Genomic DNA, 21,985 nt, shown 5'->3' with positions numbered 1-21,985 from the left:
ATAAGAACTCATCAAAAATCCATTTTTCCCTTGTGTGGATGCTAAAATTATCTTCTAAATGATCATTATTAAAAGTGTGCAGTGTGTAACATCCTTCTAATGTGCATAGCCGGCTTCAAAGTCTGCTTGCTTCAGTAAGCAATGATTTTATTGCTGTTTCTTATCTTAAAGGCTCTTAAAATATAAATAAAAGAGATGAGACAATATGTAATATTAATTTATAAAAAACATTATAGAAAAGCTAACAAAACAAATGAAGGGAAAGAAACTTTTTTTAAAATTCCTTAGCATAATGTAATTTCTCCAGATGATAAAATATACCATACAGCACACAGTTATGACAAAACCTGAATCAAAGTATTCCCTTCTTATATTACAGTCAGCATCCAACAGTGTATTTTTGGGGACTATTTAATATTATATGCTGGTGTTACAGTAGCAGGATCCAAAACAGTACCTAAATAAATAAATAAACAAACTAACACTGGATTATATTAATGTTTGATACAATTAAATCATTACCAGATTTTAATTATAATGCTAGATTTGCACAGATTTGTGAAGAGACAAGTGACTATATCTGTGTAGTATTACAAACATACGCAAACTTTTTGTACCTACTGAATCCATTAAATCTCTTTTTTAAACTGCAGATATGAAATTTTCACTAATCAGAGGATATCTGGGTAAATTAAAATCCATTAACATCAGCCATATGGCAGATTCAGGATTTATTTTATTAAGTTGTATTTCTATTACTTCATTAGAAATATTTAAGAATATTGTGCTTTAGCCCTTGAGTAAAAATTCAACAAGCTAAAGAATCAGGCCTAACTCTGAGTTTTGGAATAAGTTAATACAGATATTTTTGCATTATTTTCCTCTGCTTACTAAGGTATGAGTCTCCAATCACTGGCTGAGTTTTGTAGCAACACGAATACCTAATAAAATAAGCTAACGATAGAAATGTTAGTGCAATTAGAACACATCAAAAGGAGATTTTCAACGGAACTGAAAGAGCTTAATATATTTGTTATTGATTATTTGCAATGAAGGATGAAAAATAAATATATGAATTCTTATTCAATAATTACTCTTCTAAACTATCAGGAGTCTAGAATTATTTTGATTTGTCTAACTATATGAATGTATTATAAATATTATAAATGTTTGAAATTTTTTGCCATTTTACTGCTACTACTAGTGGCTTCCTTCAGCTAGAAAAAGCAGCTGAATGTTTTCAGAGTATTTGAAATTAAGTTGGAACATGTAATATTATTGGGGGTGGGGGGGAATCAGCATTTCTCTGTTATAAGCAGACTTGCTATACAGCTGATACTACACAGCGTTAATGAATGAACTAGATTTATCAACAAAACTCCTCTATTTCAGTCCTCCTTTTCACAATACCAAAAGTCACATTATGAAAGTGTTCAGGTTTTTTTTTAATTTGAAGCTTTTTATTTAAACAAAATCATCATGAATAAATGGAGTTTGCAAGTTTACATATGAAGAGCTGTATCCTGATCTTATATATATGCAAATATACAATAGTGCCACTGAAATCAGTTAGTCTGTACCACTAGGAGGAAAACTGGACAGTAAGAATAACATTGCCTTCTTTTATTAAAAAAAAAGTAATAAAATTATAAGAAGCATTCATTAACCACCACCACAAAGAGGACAAACAACCAGCTGGTATTGCAGCGTTCATTCAGACGATGCTCACACACATTGTCTTACCTCAGCTCTTGCCAAATCAAGTTCCTGCATGACCATGACAAGATCAGCATGCACCTCCTCCAGTTCCTTTTTGGTATCATCCAACTGTAATAAATGAAAGAGCAGTGATATTTAGATGGATGAGTTGTGCGCCAGGAAGAGAAAACTACCAAACAAGGACCTAAAGCGATCCCCTGTCTTCACATGCTTGATTTCATTCCTTAATTAGAGCCATTAATCAATAGGTATGAGATATGAGGCTTTAGAAGGGCTTGGTGACACGACACCTTGCCACCTGTCAAAATTACAGCTTTCTGTTCATGCACCATCCCTCAAATAGTTATTTTCTGCAAGCCTGGCTGCATCCCACAATTCATTATTTACTGTATAGTTCTATCCCTGTGCAATGTCAGAAGATAACCCTTTGATAATAAGGAATGGTTTACATAAAATGGTTAAAACTCACAAAGTACTTCAATACTTTCAACAGTAGTTAAACCTTAAAAAATATAAGGCTATTGTACTATGACTTTACCAGCAAAGAAATCTTGTATGCAAAATGTTCTCTTTCCATTTTCATTTTTAAAAAGTAGTGCTTTTCCAATATGAAAGAGCAGTTTAGTATTAAAGGGAGCAGATTAAATGTTAAACAATTAGTTACTGTGAACTTCTCCTATGCTATGTTTATCCAAACATCTAGATACATTCATACTATTGCCTAAGTTTTATCCAGCCACCAACATCCATATACACATACCTATTACAGTAAACAATAAATCCAGCATATCAATATAAGGAATTTTAAACCACTTCTTAAAATCACATTGGTGAAGAGAAAAATAGCAAGCGTGTATGAACTGTGAATAAATTTCAGAGCAGTAACACTTAGATGTATATTCACTGTATCATATACATGCAAAGAAAGGCAAAGTGTTGCTTGCAGATGCTCAAGTATCTGATTCAGGGGAGTAAAAGCATAGCTGCTTCAGAGAAATGTTCATTGTACTCTCCCACTGACATGATTCAATCCTGGCCCACAGGGATCACCACCTATTCACCTGGAGTTAGGCTAAGACTAGCAACACATTTCACATAGGCCAACGACAACTGTCACATGGCAGCAACCTTCAGTCACAACTGACTCAGGTCAGACTGAAACTGGTCACTCGGAGGTTAAAGGCTCTGTATTGTATTATCAGTGATAGCCATCCAGTCACCACACTATAAATATTTAATATAATTACAGTTTGCTCCTCATAAACGTCATTCACTTGTGGATGCCACTAGTTTCCAATTTCTTGATGACAGAAACTGAAACTCAGCTGAAACTGAACCTAAAAGTCTTGCTTTCCTTGTCTTCAGGAAATTGTAATTCACTCCAGTTTGAAAATGCATATACAGAAGAGTTGCTCCTGTAAAATGGAAAAAGGTCTATTTCAAATTCTGGACAATGTCAATTGTCTGTCTCTGTTTACTTTCTCCCTACAAATTCTCTGAAGTCACACACTGAATTATAGAGTAAATCTTCTGTGCTGTAAATAAGAACATGGTCCTGGCTGGAGAGGGGACAATTAAGAAGGTATTTTCACATGTTAGTGATGACAACATATAATTGACTTCTTGCTCTGTTTTGTTATGCTACTCAGTGGTTACGCTGTCATCAATGACTTATGAAATTAACTCACTCTCTTTGCATGTATGTCCTCTTTAAATGCTTTGGGTAAAGGAAAAAAGTGGCTTACACCACCCTGGAAATATTTGACACATATGCTGTCATCACTTTAGAAATATGGTGGAACTAAACAACAAAAATGTGGAAAATGTGGTGGCTGTTTTGCATTATTCAGTGCAATTTTTAGAAAAATCTTCATTCTTCACAGAACTAAATCACAAAACTAAATATGCATTTAATATTAATAATGAAGATTTTGTCTTCACAGTCCAGAAGTGTAACTGTTGCACCTTCACAGGAGAAGATTCTGTCAGATGAGACTTTATTTCAAAGTCCTTTTGTACACACACACACACACACATATATCTTGCTACTATTACAGAGTAGCCATGGCCAAAACACAATCTAAGTTGGAGTTCCTGTTACATATTTGAGTATATAAATGCCAAAATCAAACAGATAGGGTGTTAGAATCAATTTAACAAAATTAAATAACTCCTCAAGTTACAACAAACTAATCCTGGTAAACGAGGACAAAGACTTACCAGTGGTTGCAATTCTTCAAGTGAAAGAGAATATACATGCTCATAAATATGTCCTATCATCAGAGATCTGAGAAGTTTTTCCATTGCAGTCCTTGCAGAAGTTAACACTCAAAGCCATGATCCCTTCCTTAGTATGAAGAAACACAGTGTGGAATGCATTTGGCATTGTTTCAGTTTTACTTCAACCACAGAAATAATATCCTAGAAACACTGGAGGACTTTGAAGGAGAACCAAAATTGGACTACAGCTGCAATTACAGGGTGTTATGCTATGTGTGCCATAGCAAAGCAGTCAGATTCCTTTTCCATCTTAACCAGAACATCTGATCACAGTGGAAATAATGGAAATATATACACCGATATGATGATGGAATAAGGAATGTCCTCCCAAAAGAGCCTGTATGCTCATGCAAATGGGAGCACAGGAACTGATGCCTTCTCTTCATGGTGGGAAGCAAGCAGATCTAAACAAAGTTGGTCACACACATCAAGATCACCAAGAACACTATGGAGCAGATCTCCCATTGTCTGTTTGCTATAGAACTCTACACCACTAGTGATCTTGTAAAGGGTTATTGAGTTAGCTATCATTGATTGTATGTGACAATTTTGGATATGAAATAGGAACGCTTTGCCTGAACTACAAAGATGGGACTCTGGAATACTGAAATGCAATTTCCGTTCCTTCTGAATCCAAGGCCCACATACAACAAAGATGCCCAAACAACCTTGCAATTTCACTACAGACACACTTGACATCATTGTTCTAGGAAGACACAGTAGGTGGAGGGGCATTTCTTATGAACATTGAGCTGATTTCATCACCACAGCTGAGAAACCCAACAGTGTGAAAACCAGTGACCTGCTACTTGGTGAGAAAGTACACTGAGTGTAATCATACTTGGAGACAAGCAAAGCTAAAAATGAGCATGAGACATTAGGTATATATTGGTTCTAAGAAGGCCAGGTGCTATTTTACTGAGGTGGTTAGACAACAAATAAAACAGATTCTGCTAGGAACTAGAAAAGCTCTCATCACTAAGAATCATTTTACAAATCTCCATAGTTTATGACAGTACAGATTCAATTTTTGAATGTTCACTGAGACAGAGATGTGTCAACAGAATCTGTGTTTTCCTCAGGGACTGATAATTCTTTCTGAAAAGAAAGCAATTACTGGGAAAAAACTAATATACAGAGAGCATGCAGAACCTTGAACTGGTAATGATCCCATCAGAAATCAAAACAGAAATAACAACACTGAGGTGATCTTCTCTCTATATAAAATATATGCCCCCTGGAAATCTCAAATTACAGATTGGATTTTCCTGAAGAACTCCAGAAAGTTGCCATCCTTAACTTGACTATCACATACAAAAGCTGATTTTGAAGTCCAGAACAACTGGTCAGCTCCACTTAAAAAAAATTAAAAAAAAAACCAACACACCCAGCATTGAAAGAAGTGTTGCATCTTATAGAAACCTGTATTCCACATTACATATCCTTTTGTTGAGCAAGAGCAAGGAATTAACACAACCTTTATAAATCCTCTAAAAAGGCAAAAGTTCTACAAACTGACATAATAGGGCACATTTCTGCCCATACTCTGCACAGGCAGTGTGTAAGCTCCAGTTACTGGAGGGATCCACACCGTATGTATGTACATATATGTATATATTTGCCACTAATTGGCTTTCATACTGATCAGGCAGAGAGGGGAAACAGGGTAAGACATTTAGTGCTGTATGTGTCTGTATAAGTGCTGTGTTTCCCGTCTGCATTAATCTGTGTGGCTGGCCACTTACATAGGTACATGAATTGTGCTTATGCGTGCTTGTGTGCCTATTGCAAATCTGTGCTCAGTCTTGCTGTTAGCTGGGCCTGGGGACACCCACTGCAGCAGCTTCACCTCTATGGAATGAATCAGTGTATCCAAAAGTTTCTTTGTCTACAAAAAAACCCCCCAAAACCCAAGGGGTTTACAAAACGCATAAACTCATCAATCAGAATAAACTTCTTCAAGGCATTGTAAACTGTTGAAGTACATCTGAGAAGAGATAATTAAAATCTCTATAAATTAAAATGATCACTTTTCTAAGAAGTATAACAGTCCAAATCAACACACAATTCAGAAAAATCAACTGCGATCTGCTGTATAACTTTGTAGGAAAAAACAAAGGCTGTGGGATGCCACAATAAGGCAATTTCCATTCTGTTGTTTCATCTTTTTTCAAGGACTCTGCAATTAATTACAAAAAAGGAAAGAAATCTAACCTTCCTATATCCCAAATCCACAAGGAGTGTTTCCAGAGTCTTGGTATCAAGGAATTAATTCTGCCATTGAGGCAATTTTGTTGCCATTCTGCCACTAAGTAAAATAAGTGTTAAAGAAAAAATGTGAAAGAAAATGGAAAACTTTAGAAATATAGGCTCCCTGTTCATCCTAGTTACTAACTTAGCTGGCTGAAACTGAGCCAGACCTCCATCATTCTGTTCTTCCTTCTAAAGCAAACTGCCCCAAAAGAGTAAATTGAAAAGTCCAGCAGCAGGCAATAGTATTAGAGAGGTATGGGCATTTCTGATATCATTCTTCACATTCATCCGTTTTGTCTGCAATACATAATAGCCATGACATTTATGATGAAAGGTTTAAATGGGTATAGGAGCAAGGATGAAAAAAAAGGGAGGAGAAAGACTATATAAAAGCTAGGAATTATAGCTGCAATCTGCTTCTTGATGGGGAGACAGAAAAGCAAAAATATTTATATTCATATCTTGACCTTGACTGATAATCTGGCAGGTCCATCACGTGGAGCAAGTGCAGTTGGTAACATGCTTTGCAGTCCTAATTCCCTCAACAATCAAAATTATTTGCTTTGTTTTCTTCTTATGGAAGGGCAAGGGTATGCAATTTTGTCCTGGTAGGGAGATGGGACACTGCTGAGAAATGCATATGGACATAGACCTGTGACTACACTTGTATTAGCAGTGTCACGTAGAGCTTGGCAATGACCTCTCAGCTCCATTGTAGAGATGTGGCCATTTTCTCCCCACAAATCTGTAGGGAACAATTGTCCTGTATACAGATCCCTATATCCACTCTATCTTTGCTTCCCCATTTACAACAAGGGTATGTAAAAGGAATTAAAAAAAAAAAAAATTAAGGAGAGAATCAAAGTTTCCTGTTTTAAGACAAGAGTCTCATTTGACTGACTATATATATCACAAGATATTAATCCCTTTACCACTGATTCACATTTCACAGCCAAATGATAAAGTTTTGCAATACTAGAGGAAAAATCATGAATCAGTCTTTAAGATGAAGAAAATAATAATCCACAAGTTATACACCATTCAGATTCCTGTATTCTTACACATAATAATGTATCTTGAATTATGATAGATATAGGATATTACATGTACATTTCATAGAGCAACCGAATCTACAAAATGTTTGAGTTCTTCCATCACATTTTGAAAGGATTCTCTTCTAGCACTCTCCTCAGCTGCCACTACTCAGACCATAGAAAAAAATGACCAGAGGAAAGAACACCACTTAGTAAGTGGCAGGATATTGAAAGGAAGAACAATCCATGACACCAAATTCTCACTTGTAAGACAGACAGTTGACTCACCTGGTATCTCAACTGTATTATTTTTTCTTTTACCCTGATCTATCATATGCCTAACAACGGAAAACAAAGGTTTTGGTGTCACTTAAATATTCTGGGTGACCATAATATAAAATAGTCTTGCCTGAACAAAAACAAAACAGTGGGTGCTCCTCACACAACCAAGAGGTGTTATCGCCTCTTGTTAATACAGTAGCACATAGGAGGAACTTAAAGTACATGACTGCTATCAGTTCCAAATGAAAACATAAGTAGGGTATACTGCTTGAAAGTGCTGCCATCCACAGTGGTAGCTTGTACCATGGTTCAGTCAAGCCATTCAATTTCTGTAAACATGTATCGAGAACCCATCCAGAAGACAAGAAGTGGTTGCTCCAGATGCTTATTGTGAGTAGCTGTGGATCTTATATTGCAACACTGTAGAAATGTTCCAAGTGAGTTTAAGAAAAAACAAAATAAAATTGAAAATTTTCACCAGCTATAAAAAAGTGTAAGTTTTGAAGTGACATTTATACTAGCTGAAAACTAAAGTTAATGAATGTACACTTTTCACAATGTCATTCTTTACAGCAAGTGAAAATTCAGAGACATTATGATCTAGGTTATACTGCATACACATTGTATGTAGACAAAACCAACTCAGGCTGAGAAATTGCCCTGATGATGTGTGTACACTCAGGTGAACTCTTTCTCATTTCCTCAGTGAAGCAGTTACCCAGAAGCTGATAACCTTGGATGGTGCAGTCTATGCATACTACATGTACTGGAGACAAATGTCCATCAATTTAATAATCCTAGTCTCTGTAGATTTTATTTATTAAAATTATATTTTTCCTAATTTGTTAGTTTCTGTTGGTATTGTTACCTAATTAAAAATTATTAGGTATTTTCAATAGCTTTTAGAACATTTATTCCATCTACCCAGTTGCTAGATTGCAACAAGTAGATATTTTCATTTTTATGAAATAAAAAAAAATTACTACTTTGCAGTGAAGCCTCTATGCCTTAACCAAATGCATCACGGGTAGCAGTAGTGCATAATATTATTCATTATTTAGACAATCTGCCACTAGCTTATTGTGATATGGTGGAGGTCTTGGGGGTTTAGGTTGTCAAAGATTGTGAACAGCACTGTACACAATTTCAGTGACACATCACTAGTCCATTACTTACAGCAAAGGCATCACCAACTCATTTCGCAGAGGGAAAGCAATCTATACCAACTTGATTCTGTAAAATAGTCCCAGCTTGACAGTTTTAATTACATTTTTAATTTTATTTATTCTGGTATAAATAAATGGATGTAAATAATCTGTAATAAAAGTCTAGTCCTTAAACTGGTAAGTTCGTAGACCTATTTTTAAAAAATGATTTAATTTAAATAGAGAGAAACATGCCATTCTCATATATTGCCACATTTTCTATGCTTCAAAAGTAGACAAAGTCTACACCCAGGTCTATTAATTTTACTCAGTATAAACATGAGTTACACAGTGGCACATCTTCCTTTGTAATAACTCTAGGTGTTAGGTCATAAAAGTCATATGATATTTTTACAGTAAACTAAGCAGGAAAAAAGTGGTGGTTTTAATTACAGTTTTTTCCCCACTATGTATAAATATACTTCAGTGTAATTAATGCTGTTTCCACAGTCAAAAATAAATAAAATGAAAATTTATTTAGGCTTTATACACAGTATCATTTTCAAAATACTTTGCATGTTGCTTTTGATAGTTCTGCTATGAGCTCTTTTGTCACTCCTATTTTGTGGCTGAGCTGTATTAAAGCTTTGACGTACCTTCTTTTCAAGTTCTGTGAAATCAGATTTAAGAGTGACAAAGGCATCGCGCCAGAGAGCTTCTTCAGCTGTAGGCACATTCTGATTGTCCACTGAAGGCTGCCTGTGCTGCTAAACAATTGTCTTTTGGTCTTCCAGCTGTGTATTTAAATCAACAGAAAAGACAGAAATAAGAATAAGTAATGAGATAAATATGCTACAAAGAAGTTAACCTTTCTGTCATTCTATATTGTTCCTTACTATTTAATACATATTTACTTCTACCAAGGTACCTTATTGTTCCATTAACTTATACATTATATGCACCAGAGAAATCTTTTTGTAATGAGCTTTTTAATAAATCTTTAACAAGCATTTCTTGATCTATTACAAAAATCTAAATTGGTCAGACTTATTATCTCATTATTCCACCGTATTCCTATTATAGCATGTCAAAAAAGTGCTGCCAAAATATATTTGTCTATCACCTACCATATTTTGATTTTCCATCACTGAAATACCGACTTCCAAGGATATTTTTTCTCATCAGGAAACAATTTTTTATTTTATTTGAGAATATTTTTCATTTTAGGATTTCCAACTTCTATGTCTTTGTATTTGTTTTTTCAAATCCTTTTCTTCTGTGCAAGAAAAGAAACTATTCTATGTGGCAATCTCCAGTCTGCAAAGGTCATTTATTATGAAGCTTACTGTATACGCCTAATTTTATATTGCATAATAAATCTTCAGCTACCCCTATACGTGACAACTCTGAAGGTTCAATCAGAGGTTGGAAGTATCAATGTTTAATGTATTTCTTAATAAAAAATTAGCACAAGCCTTCAATGAAAATAAGTGTTCTTGGTTTATGTGGTCCGCTTCACAGGACTATTAAAATGATTTTTATTACAGTGTTAGTATTCATATAGGCATAATAACAAAGTTAACTATTAGGTTTAACATAGCAAAATAGGCACTGAAACATGTTTGCCCTCGCAAGGAATATGTCCTCAAACACTGGCAAGCTACAAAGTACAATGAAATTCTTTACAAAGAAGAAAGAATTGACTATCTATATAAAACAATCACTCACTGTAATATAGCTTAGAAAAAATGTCATGTTTTATTCTATATTATTGTAAAAAATATGTGGTCAGCATGTTTTAAATAAGACAGTGACCAAAAAAAGGACAATTATATACCCTTAAATTTTGTATTTGACAAATTACTAAACCTGTGGTGAATACCAGTGTGTTTCATTTTCATGTAACAGATTCTGTTGTAAGGGTCTCTGATTTAATAGTCAATATTTTATTTTCAAAATAAATAGAATCAAGAAAAAAAAAAAAGTCATTTTGGACTTCCTAGAACAAAATCTTAAAATACTTAAAAATTTATTTATATTAATGTAAGTATTCTAACTGAATCTACTATGCAGAGTGTTTACAAATGAACTTTCTTCTTTTGTACTTAAATGCAAGATAGTATTTTGATGAAAAGAGATGACTCTTACATCCAGCTATTTAAGACAATAAAATTTCTTATGGTTTCACTTGTGCTGCAGTGAATTTACTGTAAATTCCACCAGTCTGACAGATTCAATCAGCCCATTTGTTGAAACGACAGGTCGTATTTGCAGCACCAAATATTTCAAGAATCACCAAAGATATTAAAAGTGACAAAGAATGCGAAAAGCAAAAAGAAGTGCATTCTGGTTGTAAAATAAAATTTCAGAGACAACCACCCTGCCCAGTCCATGCATGTCGTATGGAAATGTGTTCAAATAACATTAAGGTTAAATTCACTAAATGAAAAAATCAACAAGATATTTTAAAGTTTGTCTTTGCCATCAGCCTGATTAACCAAGCCCCTGTTATTTGCTAATCTTTTATGAACTCCAGTAATTATTCCTTAATTTAGTGTTAATGCAAGAAAACAATTTATTCATTATTTTTTGCAATAATTTATTTTTGCTATTTAGAATGTTAAATTTGCTCTTACTTTCAGAGAATGAGTAGTGTCTGTGTAGAAGCTCTAAGAAGATATCTGGGGCAGAATATCCACTGCAGACTGGTTATAGTTACAATTGTATTTGTCTCAGGAGTCTGTCATCCTGAGTGATCTAGCACAGCACCTAAACACTACTTAGCTACCAGCTTCAAAAGGGTAATTTATCTTCAAAAATAATTGATGCACAATCTTAAGCATTAAGCAGTATTTTTCATAATCAAGCTGTATGTAGCTAACATACACTTGAGAACCTAGTTTTGTGCATCCAAGTTTAAGAAATGCTGATGCTTTTAAAATTAAAATATTCTGAAAACAATTTCTAGAAAAACATTACATTATAGTTATCATTAACAAACACACTTCTGAAACTTAATCTTTAAACAGTATTACATTTTGTGGATTAAAAGGTACATTTCTCAACTCTCTTCACATTGTTCAAATTAAATAAGAATGTAGCGCTTCGATATAATTTTCCCATGAAAAGAGTTTATTCTCAATGGAGTTGTCTAACAAAGGCTAATTTTACAGTCTTGATTGTTTTTCCTCTAAGACATTAAGCATGCTAAAAACCACAACTGAGCAAAAAGAAGTTTGCAAGTACCATGACCATTTCTAAAAAAGAATTAAAAGTCTGGTAAATGACATGTCAATTAGCAACATTTTGCAACAGGCTTTACTGCAAAACTTATGTTAATTTGTTATAAATAAGCAGTCAAAAACTTCTGTAAAATCTAAGACACAAATACTGACTTCTGAAGTCAGTAGAATTTCAAAGATGGTAGCAAGGTGTATCTTGCTAAAAGTTCCAAGGTATGTATAGTTTTAAACTTAGCTGAAGTATAAATATTGTTTTTTCTAAATATATAGGTGTGAAAGAAGGCAAATAATCAAAAACATCAGAATACCTAAAAAATAAAAAGCCATTTATTGATGCCTGGGTATTGTCCCCATTACTTGAGCTCAAGATCTCCAAATACAATAAAAGTAATAGAAAGAGAAAAGCTGCATTCAGCCCAAAGTTCCTTTGATTCTAATACAACTCCTGAAATAGCAGTAAAATACTTTGTATTGTCGAGACATGATATTACCCTTCTGGTTTAAAGAAAAAAAAAACAAGGAAAGAAAAAAAACCCAAAAACCAACCAAAAAAACCCAGTCAGAATAATCATATGAACTATTGGTTTCACAAGAAGAAAGAGTAATGAAGCCTAACTTACTATAAAGTTTTATCATTCATTACCTACTTCATCTCTTTGACTCCACTGAGTTGGAAAGACTACAGCAAGGTCCAGTCTTTCACTACCCTGCGTTGGTGGGTGAGCCAGAGAGGGGCTGCTACATGGACTGTGTAATGCTGCAGTTAGAGGTAGATGAATTTGATGGACTTCAGAACTTCTCTTGTCCCATCCCCACAGATACAAGGCTCCTGCAGCTCCATGTCCCCATGTCCAGCCAGTAGCGAGGTAGAGCATGTGTTCCCAATAGGTGCATGCGCACACACACACGATGCAAACAATGCATACGTGGCTACCCACACAGATTGCAGAGTGAGAAGGGCCTATGCCGCTACCCACATCAACACAAACAGCTTTCATATAAGCATGAACAGCACAGACAGTCCCACCTTCTCTCTCCTCTCCCTCTGACCAGGACTGAAGTTCAACGTACACACATAACACAGGATTGTCCCATAGCTGGCCCCTGGATCCTGGTCTCCTCTGGTTGCTCAGCCCCTAGACTCTCAGCTTTCTGACTTGTGGTCCCACTCACAAGGCTGGCACTCTGACCTCTCTTCCTACCTGTCAGCTAGTCTGACTTAAGTTTGATAGCTGGCTTACACGCACACACACACATTACAGGCTCTCCAGAATCAGGCCTTAGACATTCTGTTTAAGTGTGTTCCCAGATCCTGGTCTATCCACTTTTTGGCAGCCAGGCCCATGGGTCCCTCAGACCGCACTCTCTCTCTCTCTCTCGTGGCTGGCACTCACACCTCTTATCCTACTCATCAGCTAGTCCAGTTTGGAGTTTGCTACTATTCACATGTACAGGCTCAGGATAGAGAGCATACCCACATATAAGGTAGTTAATTAGGATTAAATAGGATTTAATACAAATGCAGAATATGCCGAGGTGACAAAGCACAGGGCTTAGTCAGAAAAGTGTACATATGCTTCTTTATCCTCTTTTCTCTCTACTGTTCCACACTTGTTCCTACCCAGTCTACCTTGATCCCTTCCTTTCCCCACAGTCATTCCTTCTCAGCACATCCCATCATAAATTCTACACAATCCCAAAACTCTCTTTGTTGCCCTGGCATCTCACAATAAGACCCACACGTCTTTACTGCATGGCACTACAGGGATAGGATCTTTGTTGAGTCACCTTGGTGGCTGTCACCTCAAGGACAATAGGCTAATTGTTCTCCTCTGAAAGTCTAAGGAACAGCCAGTTCAATATGCTCCATTAGGTTACAAAGGCTTCTCTACCTTTCACGTTGCTCTTTTGAGCCTCACCAGGTCCCTGTGTGTAATTTGCTTAGCTTTCAGTCAGACAACCTAACACCTACCCTTCTTTCAAAGGGTGTCATATTCTGAGTTTCTATGTAGCTTCTAGTTTTCACAAAACTTTTATAAAATTATCTTTGAGATTTTTATTTCAGTTTTGAATTTGAAACCACTAGAGGATGGATTGAAAGTGTGATCACATATGCCTAATTTTCTTAGGAAATGAGGAACAAAATATTAGTGATCTTCCTTCTCTTCTCCCTTTACTACTCCACTTTCTTCCTTACCTCTCATTAACTAATTCATTTCTCCCATTGCCAGTAAATCTAAGGGCTATCATTTTCTATCTAGTCCAGAAATTCCTTTCGAGCCCATATTACTTACCTTTTATTACCATCAGCCTTTGTCCTGCTGTTGGTATTTTCCATGTCTTCTCTCATTCTCTTTCAGTTTATTACTTCAGTAGTACATATACACTACAAACTGGATTCTTCACCTTTAATCTCATTGAACACAGATCTAGAATTGTTGCCTGAATTCTTTTATGCAGTTCCACCACCCTAGATTTTTGTCAAACTTAAACCTTGAAAATACACTGAAACTAGTCAGTAGCTACTTGCCTTTTTACAAACAGTATTTCATCCCATCATTCTTAATTTGTTTGCTGTTCTTGCAGAGCTAGGAAACAAGTTCTGTTTTTCTTCCATTTTCCCCTAGTGAAAACAGATCATGGCTTGTTGCTACCAAGTGCTGGTGATATAAAAGGTAAACTACCCTTGTCAAGTCCTTTATTCTCAAATTGCTAAATGCCTAGAATACTTCTGTGGAAATATATTTCAAAACAGATTATTTAAGAAAAAGAATTCTAAAACAAGGAGGAGTGTCTTGCACTCTGAAGAGATTTGAATCTTTTGTGGGGCAAATGGTGATCTTGCTATCCTGAGTGCCCAAAATAATTAGATCTTGACAACATCAAATTTCATCAGGACAAGTGGAAAAGAAAGTAGGGTCTGCAAAGTTTTAAGATCCGTGAGATCTTTGTCTCTGACATGCATCTGCATCTTGTACAATAGTCTTCCCTTGGTTAGACTGATAAACTGCCACAGATGTTGACCTACTTCAGTTATCTGCTTGGTTTTTTATAATCTCTACTGAAAAAATACACACTATATGTGCAATGTCCTCAATCATATTTAAAACAAATATTGTGTTAAAAATACAGGCATGCAGTATTTTGATGGGTTTGAGAATATCTCATCTTAAATCCATTTTGTAAAATTTTTGAACAGTTATATATGAGATCCAAACTAAAGTCATACGCAGATTGCTTTAAATTTAATATGAAGAAATGAATATGACAAACGGCTATCATAATGAGGTTTTTCTGTAACTCAGCTAGTTAAAATAATGTGAAAAGATTGCTGGTTTTTTCTAATGCATCATCTGTATTGTCTAATGATAGACATTAAAGATGTTTGTTACAATCATTGTATTCACAGTTACTCTGATCTCCATTATAGACCTTACAATAACATATCATGATTTTTTTAAGTGTTTTGTGATTGCTGTTGGAAACAGTTAATAAATATTGCATTATTGTGATACCATAAATATAAATATTACTGAGATACCTGAAAATCAGAATGGGTGTGAATAGCCCAGGAAAAAAACTCAAATATAAAGAGAAGGAAAAAAAAGTATGAAAAAGAAAGCTGTGCCATTGATCTCTTAAGTCTGAAAGAACTTTAAAAGAATTCAAAATCTCTCCACTGGGGCTTGAAAAGCTCTTGACAAACTCTACAGATTACTCACACAGCCCACCACAGTCTTTACCAAAGTATTGAAGTATTAATTTTTACTGTTCATAAATGAGTAGAGAACTCATCAAACTATAGTTTAAAAAAAAACACTTAGAAGATGGCAGGTCATTGTGAGAAATTGGAAAATGATATGAAAATAATTCCAAACAAAATATGATGCAGTCATCACAAGAAAGTTACAATCCTGGCATATCTCACTGAAAACATTAAAAATAAGGACATTTATAATAAATACATGCTGTCATTCATTACTCAATTTAACTCATTAATTTTGTCAAAAGCACTACCTAGAATCATAGGAAAGTCTAGGTCAGGAGGGACCTTGAGCAATCATCTATTCAAACTTCCTGTTGAAAACACGTCCGTAGATTAGATTATTGAGGGCCTTGTTAAGCCAAGTCTTGAATATTTCTGATGAGGAATATTCCATCATTTTGCTGGGCAACCTATTCCAAATTTTACTTGTTCCCAAGGTGAAGAATTTTTTTCTTGTATCAGCTGACATTTTCCTGGAAGTCATCTGTGCCCTTTGCCTCTTGTCCTGTCACTGTTCACCCTTATGAAGAGGGAACCTCCATCTTGTCTATACTTAACCTTTGAGGTATTAGAAAACTGTGATTAGGTTGCACCAAGCCTTCTCTTCTGCAGGCTGAAAAAACCCAAATACTTCAACCTTTCTTTATATACCAAGTTCTCCAATACTGTAATCATCTTGATGGCCCTCCCATTGAATCCTCTCCAATTTTTCAATTTTTCTCTGGAATTGAAGGAAACCAAAACTGAACATAATTTTACAGGTGTAGCCTAACAAGCAGCAAGTTCACTGAAATAATTACATCCATTGATCCTGGCCAAAATTCTGCTCATGCAGCCCAGGACATGTTTGCCTTCATTGCTGTAAGGGTACACTACTGGTTCACATTCAGGTTTGTCTCCACTGGGATTCCCACATGTGATTCTTGCTGGCCCAGCCTTTCAACCTGTTGAGGTCTCTCTGAATGGTGGTTCTTCCTCCTGGCATATCTACCTCTCTCCTCAGTTTGGTGTCATCTGCAAACTTCGTGAGGGTGCATTCAATACATTCAATATATTCAATACTTTGTTCAATGTTTGGGGGTTTTTAAAAATATTGTTAGATTTTAGCACTTACTGAGTACAAATGTAAGAAGGTCAATTCTGTGTTAAGGAAGTACTGATAAATATTTTAAATAAATAAATAAATATGAACAAATAAATAAAAATCTACTATTCAGTGTGGGTTCCCCGTTTTGGCCCCTCTGTATACTAAAATTTGATTAACATATTCCTCTCCCAGACATTCACATTTTCAGTATGATCTGAGAAGGGGGATTAATATCATCTCAGCATATTCTCTCTCAAAAAAACTTCTACTTCCTTAAGCAGGATTACAGTATCTCATGATGAAAGATACTTTCAATGCTCTTCTGTTCCATTTCTCCAATTCCTTTTCCAAAAGGACTTACATACTGTGATGACTTCCCAAAACAGCTCTCGGGTCTCACTGACCTCTCTCACAAGTCTTCCTTCCCATGTATCACTTGCAAACCCCTGTTGTTTCCTTAGCTTGTGTTTAGTTTTAAGATTCTTGAGTTCCCTGTGTCACTTATATTTCTATGACGCCATCGTGCTTCTCTCTGCTGTCAAGCTGACTACTGTAAATTCAGGAACTCTGAGAAGGGGAGTGTCAATATAGTGTATGAGAACTGATTTTAGAATATAATTTCGACAAAAGAGAATCCAAACCAAACACAAAAAGATGGGATGGGATGGGATGGGATGGGATGGGATGGGATGGGTAGTTTCTCACTCAACCCACACAGCACTAAAATGTCTTTAAAAAGAGACTTTATTTTATTATTCCTTTTCTTATTTTATCTTTAAAACATCTAATATTTTCCCCCTTCAGGTTTTTGGTCACCCTTAATACCAGTCTGTTTGATCTTGATAGTTCTCAATTCATTACAGAAAAGTAGTGTAAGTCAATTTTTTAGCAGATTTTTTATTCACAGAAAAATCCAGTTTGGACATATCTGCACTGATTCATAAACTCAATTAAAATACAGTGATTGGCTTCAGCAACAACTGTGGAAAGGTTCTGAAATCTGATAACTATTTATTTTGATATAACTTTTCCAGACATATTTCAGGAAAGAACTGAAGTCTTTTATTCAGTCAGATGTGAGGGAGAGATGATACTTTCTCCTTCTTTGTTTGATACTGGTAAAAGTACTTGCTCGTGCAGCAAGAGTCTTGGATGCAAATCTTCCCTTGTTTCAGATGGGGGATTAGAAAGCTAGTGTGATGGTAGATAGGAGAACTAACATATATTTTTCTTTTCCTCTGTGTACCATATTGTCATGGTTCATTTCAAAGGCTGTGCAGCATGTAAGGTGCCCTAATGATGCTGTCCTGGCTGCTGCCCACTCTAAGTGGGACATTTGGGAACAGTGAAGAAAGAGGAAGGAGAAATGGAGGAGAGACAAAGGGATTGCATCTTCCCTGAAAAGACCTGTACATGGTCCAGTAGGAGAACCCTGGCAATTCTAAAAGCCACTGAAAGATTCTGGATTGGAAACCACCCTAGATGAAAAAACCTACTCTGCAAAGAAACAGTGTGTAGGGTTTAGCATGCATTTAGCATTTTTCTTGTTTAAACAATTATCTCTTTTTATTTAATTAGTTTGGGAGGCAAAAAAACCCCTAACACCATAGTTCTAAACATTAGAGTACTGTGGCAGTACACTCCCCCCCTGTCCTCCCCGCAGGAAACAAAACTTCTCCAGGCAGGGAGAAGAGGAAAAAAAACCTAAACCCTGGAGGCCGCAAGTTGAAATTTGAACTGGCCAATCGAGTGCCAGGTACAGTGAGGTGACCTTCTTGGCCAATAGGGATTAAATGACCACAGATCAGATTCGACAAGGGTATAAACGGAGTCCCGCCGAAGGACATGTTGGAATCAGTCCTCCTGGGAGCAGCGGGTCTGCAGTTGGGGACTCCCCCTCGGGTCAGGGCACCGCTTGAGGTAACTCCTCAAGGGAGAGAGACCTCAGCTTTTAGGTGAGTGATATGCGCATTTTGAGTCATCCTTTTTAAATCTCAAGGATTCTTAAGTCGGCTATGTAGTACTAATTCCCCTTACATCATTGAGCCTGTAGTTCACTACTGTTATCGGAGTTCTAACTAACTTTTCTACTGAAGAATAAATCTGAGCTTTAACACCTGTTGGGTTTGAGTGTGCGTGCATCTGTAACAAGTACTTGTGATATCTTCTGTGTATTTATTTTAAAGAAAAGGTAGAGCATTTCCACTTCAAGTGTCTGTTCACATTGAGTCACATCTCATCTCCTAGCTCCCAATAACTGCTATAACCACTACAACGTATGCACAGGAGGAAAAGATACAGTTTCTTTTCTTCAATTTTGTGAAACTAGCCCTTTTTTTTCTCTGTCTTAAAAATGAATAAAATTGTAAAAGCTCATAGGAGAAACAAGAGTTTCCTTTCCTGATGTGGTGGGTTGACCCCAGCCAGCAGCTAGGCACCACACAGCCACTCGTTCACTCACACACAAACACCACTCCCCCACCAGGACAGGAAGAGAATAAAAAGAGCAAAAGCTAGAAAACTTGTGGGTTGAGATTAAGACAGTTTAATAAGTAAGTGAAAGAAAGTGGAAGAAAAAAATAAAATAAGTCATCACATAAAAGACAATCACTCACCACCTCTCTCAAGTAGACCGATGCCCAACCAGTCTCCAATCAATGGCTACCTCTCTGTCCTAGTTTCAGCTGGGATAGAGTTAACTGTCTTCCTAGTAGCTGGTACAGTGCTATGTTTTGAGTTCAGTATGTGAAGAATGTTGATAACACTGATGTTTTCAGTTGTTGCTAAGTAGTGTTTAGACTAAAGTCAAGGATTTTTCAGCTCCTCATGCCCAGCCAGCGAGAAAGCTGGAGGGGCACAAGAAGCTGGCACAGGACACAGCCAGGGCACCTGACCCAAAGTGGCCAACAGGGTATTCCATACCATGTGACGTCCCATCTAGTATAGGAACTGGGAAGTAGGGGCGGGGAATCGCCGCTCGGGGACTAGCTGGGCGTCGGTCGGCGGGTGGTGAGCAATTGCACTGCGCATCATTTGTACATTCCAATCCTTTCATTATTGCTGTTGTCATTTTATTAGTGTTATCATTATTAGTTTCTTCTTTTCTGTTCTATTAAACCGTTCTTATCTCAACCCGCGGGTTTTGCTTCTTTTTCCTGATTTTCTCCTCCATCCCACTGTGGGGGGGTGGGAGTGAGTGAGCGGCTGCATGGTGCTTAGTTGCTGGCTGGGGTTAAACCACGACACTCTCCCAAACTCCTCTCTCCTCAATTTTTATTGATGAGCATGATGTTACATGGAATATCCCTGTGTTCACTTCAGGTCAGTTGTCCTGGCTGTGCCCCCTCCCAACTTCTTGCCCCCTCCCAGCCTACTCCCTGGTGAGTCAGAGTGAGAAACACAGAATGCCTTGATGCTGTGGAAGGACTGTTCAGCAATAACTAAAACACTGGTGTGTTATCAGCACTATTTTGCTCACCAATATAAAACACAGCATTGTATAGGCTGCTATGAAGACAATTAACTTCATGCCATCCAGACCCAGCACATTCCAGCAGTATTTTTTTTTTAGTTTTGTGAGGCAACTCAAAATGTTTTCTTTATATTTTGATGATTCAACCATTGGTTAAGATATCCATCTTACCTTCCATCCAGCTGATGCCTGTATAGTAATTTTATCTGTAAAGGTATAAGTTAGGTGTAACTCAAGTAAATCAATGAAGAATACTAGTGAAAATCCAGGCAATACTTTTGTCTGGGAAAGGCTCAAAATTCATGTACTTACATGCACAGAGCTTGGGCCTTTTTGCAGTATATTAATTTTCTTGTAGTTATGCTGTGCAGCATTCTTTGTAAGATGATATTTTGTCAGTACATGATACAATCTGACAAACTAAATGAGTATTTTGTATCTGATTCTTCTGAATGCTTATAAAAAAGGAATCAAAAAAGTTGCAGAAATGTGAGCTTCATGACTGTATGTACACCTTTTATACAGCAACATATAAAACACTAATGCTCACTTTAAAAATTGATACATCTGTCAATAAACTATCCTGATTTGTACAGCAACATATTAGTACATTGAAAAACACATATATTATAGAAGGCTTATATTAAAAGATTAAAATAATTATTCTTCTCTCCCATAACTTTTCACTATTATGGAAAAGTATGTGTGGGGAACATGTATGATGATGAAATTATGAGTAAGTTAGCCCAGAATAATAATTTTTTCAGTTATGATTATGAAAAATAGTTTAATAAAAATGCATAACTGTATAACATTTCTTTACTGTAACATCAGTGCCATTACCTATGGTTCCAGGAGTCCTCTGGAATGTTTTTTGATACAAATGTTGATAATCCATACCATATTTGTAATACAATTCTTTCATAACGACCACAGAAATTTTTTGCCAGACTAGTCCTTCACTCATTATAACTTCAAATAAATCAATGAAAAGCATTACTTCCAATGATCATATGGGAGAAATTAGGTCTCTAAAAGTAAAAGAACTAAAAAACTGAAAAAAAATCCTAGTTTTTCTATAATCAAATGAAAGGAAGAGCAAAGTTGGGAAACTGGGGGTATGCTTTTAAGCATTCTAAGAAAATGCATCTCCCAGTGGAATACACTGGGCAAGAATACAGGAAAAATTCTGAGGTCTGAGTTAAATAACTATTGGGTACAGAACCTGTATATTGTAACGGAATTCTGGATAGATTTAAATGTAGTTCTGGATGATAGAGTGGTATTATTACTTATCTGTTATGTAACTGAAGAAAAGTTACTAGTATTTCTTCGAGAAGTGTTTCTGTATAGCCTTAAAACATTGGTGGTTGGATCATAAAACACTTCAGACAATGGTTTTTTGCCAAACTCATATTTTAGGTTACATGATATATTGCACCTTGTCCAAAGCTTTCTATTTTTTTCTTAAGCGTGGGGGTTTTATTATTTTCTCTGTCAAGTTACTTAAAGCTGCTAAATCACCTTTTAGTAATTAATTGTTGTTTATTTCTTTTCTTGCTCTATTGTCTTGCAATTTTTTAATTATCTAATTGGGTTTTTCTTGTCTGATATGTCACCCTTCAGTAGTACCTCTCATAAGGCCTAAATCTGCTCTTCATTATACTTGTAGCTCAGCTTTTGAACCAGTGAACCACTCATTGAT

The 21,985-nt window shown here is 36.0% G+C and overlaps 1 long non-coding RNA gene across 1 annotated transcript; it reads right to left on the bottom strand.

The window, feature by feature from the left end:
- Positions 1-293: 293 nt before the first annotated feature.
- On the bottom strand, positions 294-21,973 carry LOC128142254 (uncharacterized). Its single transcript, XR_008235327.1, has 5 exons — positions 21,124-21,973; positions 20,593-20,735; positions 9,370-9,507; positions 1,744-1,827; positions 294-457 (listed from the first exon to the last, which is right to left on the bottom strand). It is a non-coding gene; the product is annotated as an uncharacterized LOC128142254 (long non-coding RNA).
- Positions 21,974-21,985: the final 12 nt, after the last annotated feature.

The sequence above is a fragment of the Harpia harpyja genome, chromosome 5 (assembly GCF_026419915.1).
Source record: "Harpia harpyja isolate bHarHar1 chromosome 5, bHarHar1 primary haplotype, whole genome shotgun sequence".
Taxonomy (NCBI): Eukaryota; Metazoa; Chordata; class Aves; order Accipitriformes; family Accipitridae; genus Harpia; species Harpia harpyja.
Note: the sequence above shows the minus strand (reverse complement) of the source record. Positions and strands in the feature narration are given on the sequence as shown.